This window comes from Apodemus sylvaticus, chromosome 1 (genome assembly GCF_947179515.1).
Source record: "Apodemus sylvaticus chromosome 1, mApoSyl1.1, whole genome shotgun sequence".
Lineage (NCBI taxonomy): Eukaryota > Metazoa > Chordata > Mammalia > Rodentia > Muridae > Apodemus > Apodemus sylvaticus.
This window is the reverse complement of record NC_067472.1, coordinates 144,760,529-144,773,700: the sequence shown is the minus strand read 5'-3', so window position 1 is coordinate 144,773,700 and position 13,172 is coordinate 144,760,529. Positions and strand designations below refer to the sequence as shown.

Genomic DNA, 13,172 nt, shown 5'->3' with positions numbered 1-13,172 from the left:
TGATTCTGTGACAAGAAAGAAGAGCAACAACAGTCCAATAGTAAAGGTATTTCTCTCTTAAGGATAGCTAATGTGTAATCAACTTCCAGCCTAGGTTACTAGTTATCTCATGATATGGAGATATCTATAGTTAAAGCATCTAATGGGTTCTGGAGATGACAGGCTGGACTTTCTTTCTATCAATAACTCCAATATGAGAGTTCTGACAGGGCTTCCTTAGCTGCTTTCTAGAGGAGGTTGCAAGTGTGTCATGCCATACAAGACCGTCTTTATATTATTAGCCAAAATGGTGCTTCTTGTATCTGCTACATACACTAGTTGAAAAGCATAGCTCTGACAGATGATTTCATGTGCTGTACAAAGACCGTCTTGTGCTTTCTATAAGGTTTAACAGGGTACTTAACAAAGCTTCATACTTTAACAGCATGCACACAGGTTATGCTAATGTTACAATATATTTTTTTGAAAGATTTATTTATTATTTCTAAGTACACTGTAGCTGTCTTCAGACACACCAGAAGAGGGCATCAAGCTGGGTGGTGGTGGCGCACACCTGTAATCCCAGCACTCTGGGAGGCACAAGCAGGCGGATCTCTGAGTTCAAGGCCAGCCTGGTCTACAGAGTGAGTTCCAGGACAGCCAGGGCTACACAGAGAAACCCTGTCTCGAAAAAAAAAAAAAAAACAAATCCAAAAAAAAAAAAAAAAAAAAAAGAGGGCATCAGACTATAGCTGTCTTTAGACACACCAGAAGAGGGCGTCAGATCTCATTACAGATGGTTGTGAGCCACCCATATGGTTGCTGGGATTTGAACTCAGGACGTTTGGAAGAGCAGTCAGTAAGTACTCTTAACCACTGAGCCATCTCTCCAGCCCATGTTACATTATCTTATGTATGTAGTTTGGATTCACTTTTCTTAAGGTGGTATTACATAGCACTGCTCTCTGGGTCAGACTGCCACCTTCACAAGACCAGCTGTACCTACTTATAAAAAGGTCATGACAGGTGGGTTCCTTGAGTATAGGTGTTCCTTCAGAAAAGGAGGGAATGAGGAGGTCTCTGGACCCTCATCTGAATACACAGCCTCTCCTCCCAGACAATTGGATCTAATTCTGCCCTAATCATACATTGCCTCACACTTTTCAGAAGGATATAAACTGGGAAAAAAAAATAGGGACAGGGAACTCCACCTATACAGCTATGGACAAGCCTTCATACATACAGCGTGTAGACTTACAGGGTGAAGACTTTCCAGTGTAGCTGCTTTTGGGTCACCAAGGCTGTCTGTAACCCTCAGCCATGTCTCTGCAAGTAAACACAGAAAATTCATTGCTTCCTTAGGGTGAATTTCAAAAAACAAAGGGAGTGACTGTGTGCGTTGAATCAGGGAGACATGGGGATCCCGTGCGGACCCATGATGGGGTGGTTTACTTTACCAATGAAGCTGAGCTCACCATGAACAGAGAGGACCATGCAGTTTGCCAGCACATTGGCTGGTGTCCTCATTAAGGTGGAAGTAACTATGTGACTTGTCACTATTTGGGCTAATACTATCATAAAGATGGCCATTTGAGAAAAGGCTTTTAACGGATAAGCCATCTCTCCAGCCCATGTTTTGTTTTAATTCTGTACAGGTTTTGCATATTTACTGACTCAAAAGGGGAACCTAAGAGTTTTCCCAGACATATGATTCAAACACTGGCTGAATAACAAAGAGACTGAACACTTTGAGATTTGTGGTAGCCCAGCGCTGAATATTGATAAAGCACAGATCCTAACAGACTCAAGAGATTAAAGTCCATGTGCCAGACAAGCTACTGCTAATGGGTATTTGCTTCAGCCAACCCAGGAGCAGCCTGCCTGGACAGGAGGCTGGAGAGGTAGGCTTTGCTGATTCTTAATCTCTGTTCTGCCTGATGTCTCCACAGCTTTGTTCCACACTAGTGTGTTTTGGTTTGTGCCTCATGGCACCCTGGTATCCTGGCTTTAAAAAAAAAAAAGAATTATTTATTTTATGTGTATGAGCACACTGTAGCTGTCTTCAGACACACCAGAAGAGGACATCAGATCCCATTACAGATGATCATGAGTCACCATGCGGTTGCTGGGAATTGAACTCAGGACCTCTGGAAGAACACTCAGTGCTCTTAACCTCTGAACCATCTTGCCTGGCTTTTGAACTTACCTGTCAGTTACAGCAGAGAGAGATTAAACAAAAGAATAGCTCAATGCTACCACCCTCTTATGCCTTTTTTCTTTTTATGTTTGGAGCTGACTAGACTTTATGGACTTAAGTCCACTTCACATGTGGTGAACTTCAAGTAAGTCACCATAAGTGTAATCTAGATCTAAATATATATATAACATATGCACGTGTTATTAATATATACTATGAACATTGATGAGATTGTAGAGCTGCTAAGGCAGAGGAATTGCCCTTTCTGTTTCTCCTGGAGCAATCTGTACCTTCTTCTCCCCTTCCACCTGCCAGAAACTTTCAAAACTTCTGTCTGGCCAAGGGCCATTCTCATTCTCATTCTCATTAGCTGAGGTGCACTGGGGTCCCACTGCTGTCTATATGACAGGATAGCTAACATTAGTTTATGTCAATGCATATAGCATGACCTGAAGCCATTATTTATGTTTTGGGAAAAAAGAAAAAGTTCTCTTTCTTCTGTTACAGGTGCCTGGATTTGTCGGTAGAACAGAACTGGGGCCATCTCTTCAAAGGCAGAGATTCTCACCTTGATCTGTCCTCCAGATGAGGTTAAGATGATACTAATATGTTTCTCATGGTCCCCACTGGCTTAATTCCAGGAGAACTGGCACAAACCCCCAAAATACTTAGGAAGAAAACTGTAGTCTTTCTTTTCAACCCACAAAACTATTGTGTAAATAAGAGGGAAAATCCAGTAAAATTCCTTTTGTAGTTTTTTGGGGTTTTTTGTTTGTTTGTTTTTTGGGGGTTTTTTTTGTTTTGTTTTTTGTTTTTTGGTTTTGTTTTTTTGAGACAGAGTTTCTCTGTGTAGCCCTGGCTGTCCTGGAACTCACTCTGTAGACCAGGCTGGCCTCGAACTCAGAAATCTGCCTGCCTCTGCCTCCCAGAGTGCTGGGATTACAGGTGTGCGCCACCACCGCCCGGCTCCTTTTGTAGTTTTTAAAGTCAAAGGTTAACAATCAGAAGGATGAACTAATCAAAGTTTATTTAAAAGTGCCTCAGTTTTGAAATATTACATAGTAGTTAAAAGTATCAGGCTAGTATCTTCTTTATGGTGTTCAATAACCATATTCAGTCACCTGTACTGATGTGATCAGAAGAATGAAAAAGAAAGACTTTTCCCCCCTTGCCTTCCAAAGTTATCAAAATCCTAGAGGATTGTAGAATATCTGTCAAAATATCCTGTAACTGTGGAACGTCTTGTTCAGGGAGGTCATGCAGACTCCACTGTGTGGATCCTAACTAGCTTAACTAAGGTTTCTATTGCTTTGAAGAGACACCATAACCATGGGAACTCGGTTAAAAGAAAGCATCTCACTGGGGCTGGCTTAGAGTTTAGAAGTCTTGTCCCCTATCATCATGGCAGGAATCATGAAAGCATGCAGGCAGACATGGTGCTAGAGAAGCACCTGTGAGTTCTGCATCTAGACCACCAGGCAGCAGGAAGAGAAAGTGACACTATTCCTGGCTTGAGCACTTACTTCCTCCAATAGGCCACACCTACCCCAACAAGGCCACACCTCCCAATAGAGCCTCTGGGGACCATTTTCATTCAAACCACCACACTAACTGTATCCAGTCTACAAAGAGGAAGGTCAACACAGAGGGAAAATGTCATCCACGTTTCCAACTGAAGCCATGGTCAAACAAGGTCTTTGACTTAGCCTCACATCGATGGACAACTGATAAAAGGAAGACTGGTAGAGCAGCAGCTCTTCCTAAGCCCAAGTGACCCTTGGGGAGCAGATCTTCAGCTGCCCTTCACAGGAAAGAAAAGGTGACTAATTCTGGCCACTTACATGGTCTTAACCACCCCACAGAAAACCATAAGCAGGATTAAAATGAGCAGTGTGTGTCTATAATAGCCCAAAGGACTACACTGCTATTACTATTTCTCACTAAAGATTCTCTACTTGAAAAAAAAAATTGCCCAGGTCTAAGACATGACCTTGGCTCATTTCAACACTGTAAAAGATGACACCAATTATAACACATACTTCCCCTCTGGAAAATGTGTCCTTCTGCACATAACCACCCTGTTCCCCAATTAAATAAGATTACCAGATAGCCTGTCATCAAAATCAAGGCTGGGGAAAATGATTCAGGATACCCCAGTGGTATCCATGGGACATTTCTGGACAATCCTATAAAAAAGGTGACCCGGTGGGATTCGGTTTCTCCTTTAAACTGTCCATTAGGTGCTGGCTTCAGTTGGCTTTTCTTACGGAGTTCCCAGGTCCTCGCTCTTATATAAGAGACTAGTGTACCAAAGGGCTGATTGCACAGATGCTTCATCCTCCTGCAGGGCTCTGCTACACAGTCCTGCTGTCTGTATCATTACATTTCACCTTACTAAACAAAACTTGGGTTAACCAAGATGTTAAGAAATCCTCCTCATTAACTCTGTCTGTTAATATTCCCCAAGGGTTGTAATAGAGGACAGCCCATTGCTGACCTCAGAATTTAAGCTGGCTGATGAAACACTTCTCAAACTCTTGAGACAAACAAGTGGCCTCCTCTGTGATGCCCATCTTACATTGGAGAAAGGTGACAAGGGGGTCTTTCCTCTAACAAGGGCAAAACTGCCCTATCACCTATACTATCAGTAGAAACTACTTTTTTTTTTTTTTTGCACATTACAGATGCCTCCTCGTTCACCTAGCATGCTCCTAGGATGTCATCACAGGCCTGTTTTATGTTGTGGATCTCTGTCATTTGTAAAGTTTTACCATGGTCCTTATATTAACCCTCTTCTGGTGGCTCTAACACATGCTCCTTTTATATCAACCCCTTTTTCCAGGTTGGAAGCAGTTGGAATGGTCTGTGCTTCCAACCACCCTTAACAGCAGTTAGGCTGACCTCTAAGAAAGGGGAACAATGTAAGTAGTAGGGAGACAGATCCTTGATAGATATACAGATAGGGAGAGGGACTACAACTAGGTAATAAAAAATGGCAAACTTTCAAGATGGCTGACTTCTTCCTCACCTAAAACAAAAGTCTGGCAGCTTAAAACAAAGTCCCAGCAGGTCCCTCCCTCCCTCCCTCCCTGTTCCCCTGCCTCCCTCCCCTGGCTAGTAGGATCCCCTTCTAATACCTGATAAGTTTAAGGCCTGGTGAGGACATCATAATTGTGGGCCAGTCAGCTATCTTGTCCCTGTTAAAACTGACCAATCCTAAATTAGGAGACAAAGACCCTTTTCTCCCTTTAGACCCATGGTAATCATTGCTACAGTGTTTTCCGTTGCACTAGTCACCACAGTTTCCCAGGATTGGAACCTGGCCCAAAGAATTATGTTAGCCCTGGTGTACCAAAGAAATTTAAGATCGGAGAAGAACAAGTCAAGATCCGCTTGACTCTTGAGCGGTCAAACAGACCAAAACCTCCTGACCACTACCAACGAGGGACTCGTGCCCTCCCATAGGGAAAATGATGCTTCCACACCTACAGTTCAAAACTGGTTTGTGATAGGACCCAAAGACCTAGAGGAGGAAAACCTTTCTCTGCTGGGCTCTTGGTCCCCACCCATTCCGGCTCTTCCTCTTACTTCCTTCCTTTCTCCTTATTGTACTCAAACAGACATGTTTACCCCGTGTTTTGAACTTTTTACAGACATTCTTGCTGGACCACATCACCACGACCACCTGGTACACACGCAAAATGGACTATAAAAGTCACAGAGTCTCTCTCTAAGGCCAAAAAACCCCCAAAGGACATGTCCCCTGCCACCAGAAAGTAGCCAGACAGAAAAACAGCACCCCCATTGCTCATTTGTAAAGGATCTTAATAAAGAAGTTCCCTCCCCCACCCCACCCCCTCCAAAAAAAAAAAAAAACAAGACCAGAGTTCCAGGAAACAGAACTCGGGGAAGCAGCCTACTGCCACCATATGTCCCCGGGGGCCCAGAAGCTGCAAAACCATGCAATTTATCGCATCTCCCACCCCTCAGGTTTGAAAACCAGTTTGTCCAGAATAACCCCCCGGGTCTGGAGAAGTCATACATCTCCTCTCCCAGCTTACAGTTATAACAGCTGAACTCAGACTCCACACCATGCTGTGGGGCAGTGGCATGGGAGCTCCTACCATACCAACTAGCTCTCACCATACAGGTAGACCTCAGCTCTCCCTTTTTTTTTTTTTTTTTTAAAGATTCCCCCTGGTGTTTATTTCTTCCATTTTCTTAGAAAACCTACTATCAGGAACAACCTTGTTTGCTTGCTGCTTTTGCTGTCCAGTCAAGGTGAGCCCCTGCCAGAGGCACCCGGGCCAAGGGTTCACTGTGCAGATTTAGAACAGCTGCTGAATCCCTCTTCCTGGGCAGGAGAGGCCTCCCTGGCTAGTTCTTGTAACTTCGTGGTGCGGTGGCGTCTGCCTGTTTACTCATCTGTAGCGGAGGTGACGGTGGGGAGGAACTGTGTGCACAAACCTACCTACCTGGAGGAGCTGTTCCGAGCAGACCAGATTGCCACAGGACTGCTGCTTATCACCACCCTCACGGCCACACCAGCTGGAGGCGGCCTGGTGTTTAGCTTCTCCTTCCCAGATTCCCCTCTGTCCAGGAGGCGGAAGCAGTTGCTGTGCAACCCCAAAGCACAATGGTGTTGGCTCTGGGAGACAGGGTTAAGCAGACTAATAGGGAAGAGTGTGGAAGGAGGCTGTACAGCCAAGTCACCCATCCCTCTGGCCAAGGCATGCTAAAGGGGCTGGGGTGACAACTCTGTAACAGGAATTCATTAAAGCAGAGCCTGCAAGAAGTGGGGAGCGCACCCCAACATCTACATCAGAAAGTGCTCATCCAGCTCCCAGTGCCAACAAACTTGTAACTCTTTTTGGTAGCAAATACTTCCAGTCCCAACAAACTTGTAACTCTTTTTTGTAGCAAATACTTCTCCTTAGAAAAGAAAAGAACTGTCGGGCAAGCAGGCTCAGTGGATAAAGTGTTGCTGCGAAGCCTGACAGTGTGAGTTTGATCCCCAAGACCCGCACGAAGGATCCTGACTCCTGAAAGCTGTTCCCTGGCCTCCACAGGAGCACAGGAGAGAAAAGGGGTAAGGAATGGGGAGAAAGGAATTTGTAAAAAAAAAAAAAAAAAAAAAAAAGAGCCTGTGGACCAGACTCCAGCCGGTTGAGGCAGTCCAAGGCCCCAGGCAGAGACAGAAGGCAGTGGTCTAGATCCAGCCAGAGCTAAGGCCAGAGTGGCAGCCTCCTATGGCAGAGGTGGTAAGGTTTCCTCTCGGTGAAATAGAGGTGATAATTTATACCTGTCCCTCCCAGTGTGTAACAAGGTCTTGCTGGACACACACACACACACCACCACACACTCAGAGCTCTCAGGAACAGGCCTCCTCTGCTTCAGGAATCCAACTTCTGAGAGTAGCTAGTAAGAAAGGGGCCTTTGAGGGAATCGCGTGAGTCTTCACCACACCTACATCAAGGTCCTGAAGTCCCCACTGCTGAAACACGGGCAGACTTCGGAGTTTCCGAAATGTCAACTACTCAGATCACTCCACTACGAGGTCCTGGAACGGATCATCCTCCTGAGCCTGTCCTGAGAGAGAAGACAGAGCCCCAGTAGCCTCCGGAAAGCCTGAAACACAGGAAGAGACTCATTACATTCACCTGCAGACTTGGAGGACAGAGAGTCAGGAAGCAGAGGACCCTGGGGGCAGGGGGCGGGGTTTACAAGGGCTGGTAGGGTGTAGCTCAGGGACAGGCTAGCCAAGTCGTGGGGGAGTGGGGCAGTTAAGACAGGCCAGAGGGAGAGAAGGGGGATGTGGGGAGAGTGAGCCTCAGGCCTCAGGCCTCTCCCTAACCACAAGGGTAATGTCTCGGGTCCCTCTCTCTGATGGTCTTAAACATCCAAAGCCATCCAGAGATGGCTCACAAGGGGGAAAGGCTCCTGCTTCCAAGACTTCCGAGTTCCATCTTCCCAGAAGCTCTGTTATCTTCTGACCAAGCCCTCTCCCTCATAGTAACAAATGTAACTTGAAACAACTACAGAAACAACTGTAAGCTTGCAAAGGATGCCACCAGCGATTCTAATTACCCAACCATCCTCTTTCCATCTAGAATGGCTCTTGCACACAGGGTAGAAGTTTCCCAGACAGATCAAACAGGAAGATAGGCACAGAGGCGATCCCATCTCTACTCCCAAGAGGGGCTTTGGGAACCAAGCGAGAGGGGGCAGGAGTGGGCCCACAGCACTCAGGCGATGCTCCGAGCCAGGCTCGGCATCTCCAGGGACCACTGCCCTAAGGGAACCTGCCACTGTCCTGGGGATGGGGGTCCAACCATGAGGAAGCTGGCCTGGGGCCTGAGACACCATGCAGGCAGTTATGGGGAGTGGCAGGCCTCCCCTCCTCCTCATGACTCTGGGGTTCCCAGCCCAGCAGGCACTATCAGTCCTGACGTGAATCACAGCCTTCCGGGTTTCCACAGAAAACACCAGAGGGCAAGCAGTTCAGAATTCCAGGAATTTATGAGAGCCTTGGGAAGTTCTGGGAGGGCTTTCTGGCCTGGTCCCTCTGCCCCTCCTTTAGCTCTGACTGTCCCTGGGAGCCCCTGTAAGACTGAAGAGAAAAATACCCTCACTGGCTCCAAAGACTGACATATACAACTCCCTCTGTCTCCTATGGCCCAAGAACTGTTACCTACACAGACCCCTCCCAGACCCCTTACCTCACCCTTGCAGCTCCATTCAGCCTGTCATAGCCCCCTAAAGCCTGCTTTACAGCCCTCCATAAGTTCCCCCACAGACTCTTACCCCACTAGTCCTCACAACCAGCTACATCCTGGAAGTTCCCAAAACCCTGGGGGGGGGGGTTGGGGGGACCTCTTTGGCTTCCTGCTCCAGAGAAGGGCTCTGTCAGTGGCAGGAGTCCTTACCTGTATCAGAGGCCCAGTATGAACTGAACAGGACAAGGCACCATACAGAGGGGAACATAGCACTTCCTGAGGACAGAGAAAAGGATGGAAAAGGACCTGACAGACTGACATAGCACACAGATGGTCTAGCCTTCAGAAGATGAATGAGACCCAAAAGCAAATGGTTATTTCAGCTTCAGGGAAACAAGAAAAGGGCGGTGGGGGGAGGGGAGGATAACACAGGCTAATACTGAGTGAAGACACGGAGGATCAATTCAGCAGGCCCGCTCTCCACTAAGGAGTTCCTCAAGGAGAAGGTTAATCAGCAACAGGATAATAGAAAACACTCAGGATGGAAGAGAGTCCTCAGATGGAGTTGCCCACGGAATGCAGGCGAAGCAAGGGCCATAGAGATACATGTGTGAACACAAAGCAACAGGGAGTGACTCCTTGACAGATTTCAAAGATGGTGTGAATGTGCATTTGTTACACAGACCGAGGACTCCGGGGCATCCAACTTCCTGTCTGTTGCAACGGATGTGCAAAAGTCAAGAAGCAAGGTCAAACTCTCATTTTCTATACCGGGACAAACTACCAGTGCAGTATGAGACAGAATAAAGATAACCTAAAACAAACCACACCTCCGATATATCCTTCTAGGCACGACTATTAAAGAATGCAGTCCAGCAAAGCAAGAAAGAAAATTAAGCAAAAGACATGGGTTTTTTAGACAACTTACTCGGTGACCATCAAAGCAGAGGGAGTCCCAGGCCCAGCAGGAAGTAGTCAGATTAGGGAAGAAGGCCTGGAAGGAGATGTAGGGAAGAGAAATGGCGGCAAAGGGGCACTGTCATGCTACTGACAAGAAAGAGGCGGGACTCAAAGCTACGGAGACAAAATATGTGCAAGAAAACCATGCTTCAATGCGAAAGTAAACAAAATGTCAGTGCTTGTGTGTGTGTGTGTGTCTGTGTGTGTGTATACACTGGTCCAAAGAGACCGGAAAACGATGTTGCACTCATTAGAGCTTAGTTACAGGAGGCTGTGATCTGTGCAGTGCTGAGAACTGACCTTGGGTCCTCTGAGGAAGCAAATGTTCTTCATAGCTCACTCATCTCTCCAACCTCTGCTTCGTGCGTTTGTTCTTCAAAGACAGGTCTCACTGTATTTCCAAAGTCGGCAGAGAAGTCCTGAGTAGCTTGGACACCACACTTGGCTTCCAATTTGCTCTTGAGGTCAGAAATAGCTTCCTTTCGTGGTATCAGCTAGTGCCACATTAGGCTCACAAAGAAGGGAATGTCCCTGGAACCTTTGGCTGCACAGCCTGTCAATTATTATGTGTAGCATGGTTACCCTGGGTCCCTTCTGAACCATTGAAATCCATCTTTAAGAGAGCTAGGAGAAAAGAGGGCATGGCAGCTCACCTATGTCAGGGCTGGGGCTAAGGGGTGGGGTTAATGCTAAGGGGCGGGGCTAAGGGATTGGGATGAGCAGATCCCTGGGGATCAGTGTCCAGACCTAGGCCGAGTGAGTGAGGTCCTGCCTCAAAAACCAAAGTATACAGCTTTCAAGGAAGGGCATTCTGGGTTCAACCTCCTGTCTACACACACACACACACACACACACACTCACACACACACACGCATACCCACAAAACTGCCTTTAGTTTACAAAAAGCACACGGCTGAGGAGGGCAGAGAAAAAAAAGTAGAAAGGGTGGTCAACAAACGGGAGGCAGGAGGGTGCTGTGTAACTTTAGAATGTCTGTCACGGAGCAGAGATCAACCAATGAACCCAGGTCCAGGACTGGGAAGCTGAGAGGGAGAGTTAATTACCATATTCATTCTTTGAATCAGAAAGAACTTTGAATCAGATTGGAGAGACGGCTCAGCAAAGAGCATTTGTTGTTCTTGTAGAGGAGACACAATGTAGACTTCCAGCATCCACATGGCAGCTCACTGTAATCCTGCACTAGGGGGATCCAATACCTCTGGCCTCCGTGGGTACCTGCTCTTACATGCATACTCCCACACAGATACATATAATTAAAGATAATAAAAACAAGCCTTTATATAAAGGAGAATGGCAAACAAAATACTTAAGTGCTCTAAAGATGTGGTATGCATTTTGAGGGGCGTCCAGCTGTGGCTCTTCGTCCTCCACTTCCCTCCTCTCGGGGCGTCCAGACACCCACTGCACACCAGGCTGGAAGGATGAAGAGGAGCTGGGAACTGGTGGAGTTCTGCAGGGACTCCCAGCCCCTGTCCAGCTGTAATGAATACCGGGTGCCAGGTGGAGGAGGCCTTCTCAAGGATCTTAGCATTACAGCTCTTTTAGGTGAAGGCCTTCTCCAACGATCTTCAACAAAACAGCTAGCTTTCTGAGACAATCTTAGCTTGTTTATATTTCTTTATTCTAGTGGTATTGTATGCCTCGCTCTATTTGGGGTCAACCAAGGGTTATTACATAGTTTGGGGGAAGGGGATGAGAATACTCAGGGTGGGCAAAGGTTCTGAGATGCCTCCTTAGCATGGGAAGGTACTCCAGGAATCTCAGGTGCAGGGTAGTTGACATTCCTCATGTAGGTGGAAGGATTCAGGCTCCTCCAGGTAGAAGAGAGGAAGCCCTGCTGAGGAAGGGAGGCTGACGTTTTGTATAGTGCTCAGGGCTTTGTGGTAATGGACCTTAGCAGCAAGGTTTCGAACCAAGAGACTCATGTTGCTGGTATGTAGGGAGGGTTGGAGCAGGCAAGAAGGAGAGACTCTTTCATTATAAGATTTGGGGAGGGGCTCTTTTTAAAGTTTTGTTCTTAGATGTAACTTTCACTAGCTTCAAAATCTGAAGCCAATGGGCTGGTGAGATGGCTCAGCAATTAAGAGCACTGACTGCTCTTCCATTGTCCTGAGTTCAATTCTCAGCAACCACATGGTGGCTCACAACCATCTGTAATGGGATCTGATACCCTCTTCTGCTGTGTCTGAAAACAGTCACAGTGTAAAATATGTAAATATATGTAAAATAAACAAATATTTAAACATTTTTCAAAAAAATTTTTTTTCATTAAAACCAAAAATAAGAACAAAAACTAGAGCCCATAATCAAATTAGTTCTCCGGCTGCCTTGACTTAGCATGCTAAAATAAAACATTTGCTGCTTGGGCATCGGAAAGCATTTCCACTGGCATTTTCTCAATCAGTTTTACAACCATCACCAAATGTAGATGGCGCATTTGTTCTTTTTCTGAGTACATACGTATAGGAAAACAAACCATCTCCAATGCTTACCCAAGGACTGGATACCAGCCTGGAAGAGCGGTGAACACCCATCACCCACCTTCTGGTACCTGTGACCCTACCCACACCACAGCATCCTTCTCTAGGCTCAGATCAATGAAACCTGCTCCCGTTTAAGAGACTTCCCACCAAGCTGCAGGCTCTCCTCCCAACTGGAGACAGCTCATTCTATTTTTACTCTGTGTCGCCGAGCGGCTGGAGTCCAAACTGAACAGTGATCCGGGTGCCAGACTCCCTGGCAACATCCCTCCTTTGGAGCACACTGCTCTGCTCTGTGCAGAGAAGAGGCTGGTCACTGCAGTCCCCACACCCTGTGGTCCTCACATTGCAGGGATGGTCTTCACACCATCTCAGGCGTGCCCAGAATACACAGGAGAACCTGTACCCTGTAAATTCAAACACGCGCGCATGGAGCAAAAACAGAGAGAGGGAGCACGTGCCCCTCTAATAAACCTTAAAGGTAACATGGGCATTGATGAATCCCTGGACCTTTGGAACCATCTAATTGACAGTGATTCTTCACCATGTGGTTTCGTAGTCATGCTTTAGACTCTAGCGTCAGTGTAGATTGCTAAAACAAACCACCACATCCCAGTAGCATTCATTGCTCACAGACCTAGTGGCTCAGAAGATCAGGGTGGCCCCGATCCAGTGTCTGGAGAGGGCAGGCCTCTGGGCTTACAGAGTGCCAACTTCTTCCTTGTGTCCTCAAATGTCCAGGAGAGGTCATGTCTCCTGTCTTCTTATTAATATACCAATCTCATCATGAGCACTGTGCGTGCATGAGTATCTCCTGGG

At 46.7% G+C, this 13,172-nt stretch overlaps 1 long non-coding RNA gene across 1 annotated transcript; it reads left to right on the top strand.

Annotated features, from left to right (window-relative positions):
- Nucleotides 1–1,707: 1,707 nt before the first annotated feature.
- Nucleotides 1,708–2,929, top strand: LOC127681947 (uncharacterized). Its single transcript, XR_007977288.1, has 2 exons — nucleotides 1,708–1,880; nucleotides 2,684–2,929. It is a non-coding gene; the product is annotated as an uncharacterized LOC127681947 (long non-coding RNA).
- Nucleotides 2,930–13,172: the final 10,243 nt, after the last annotated feature.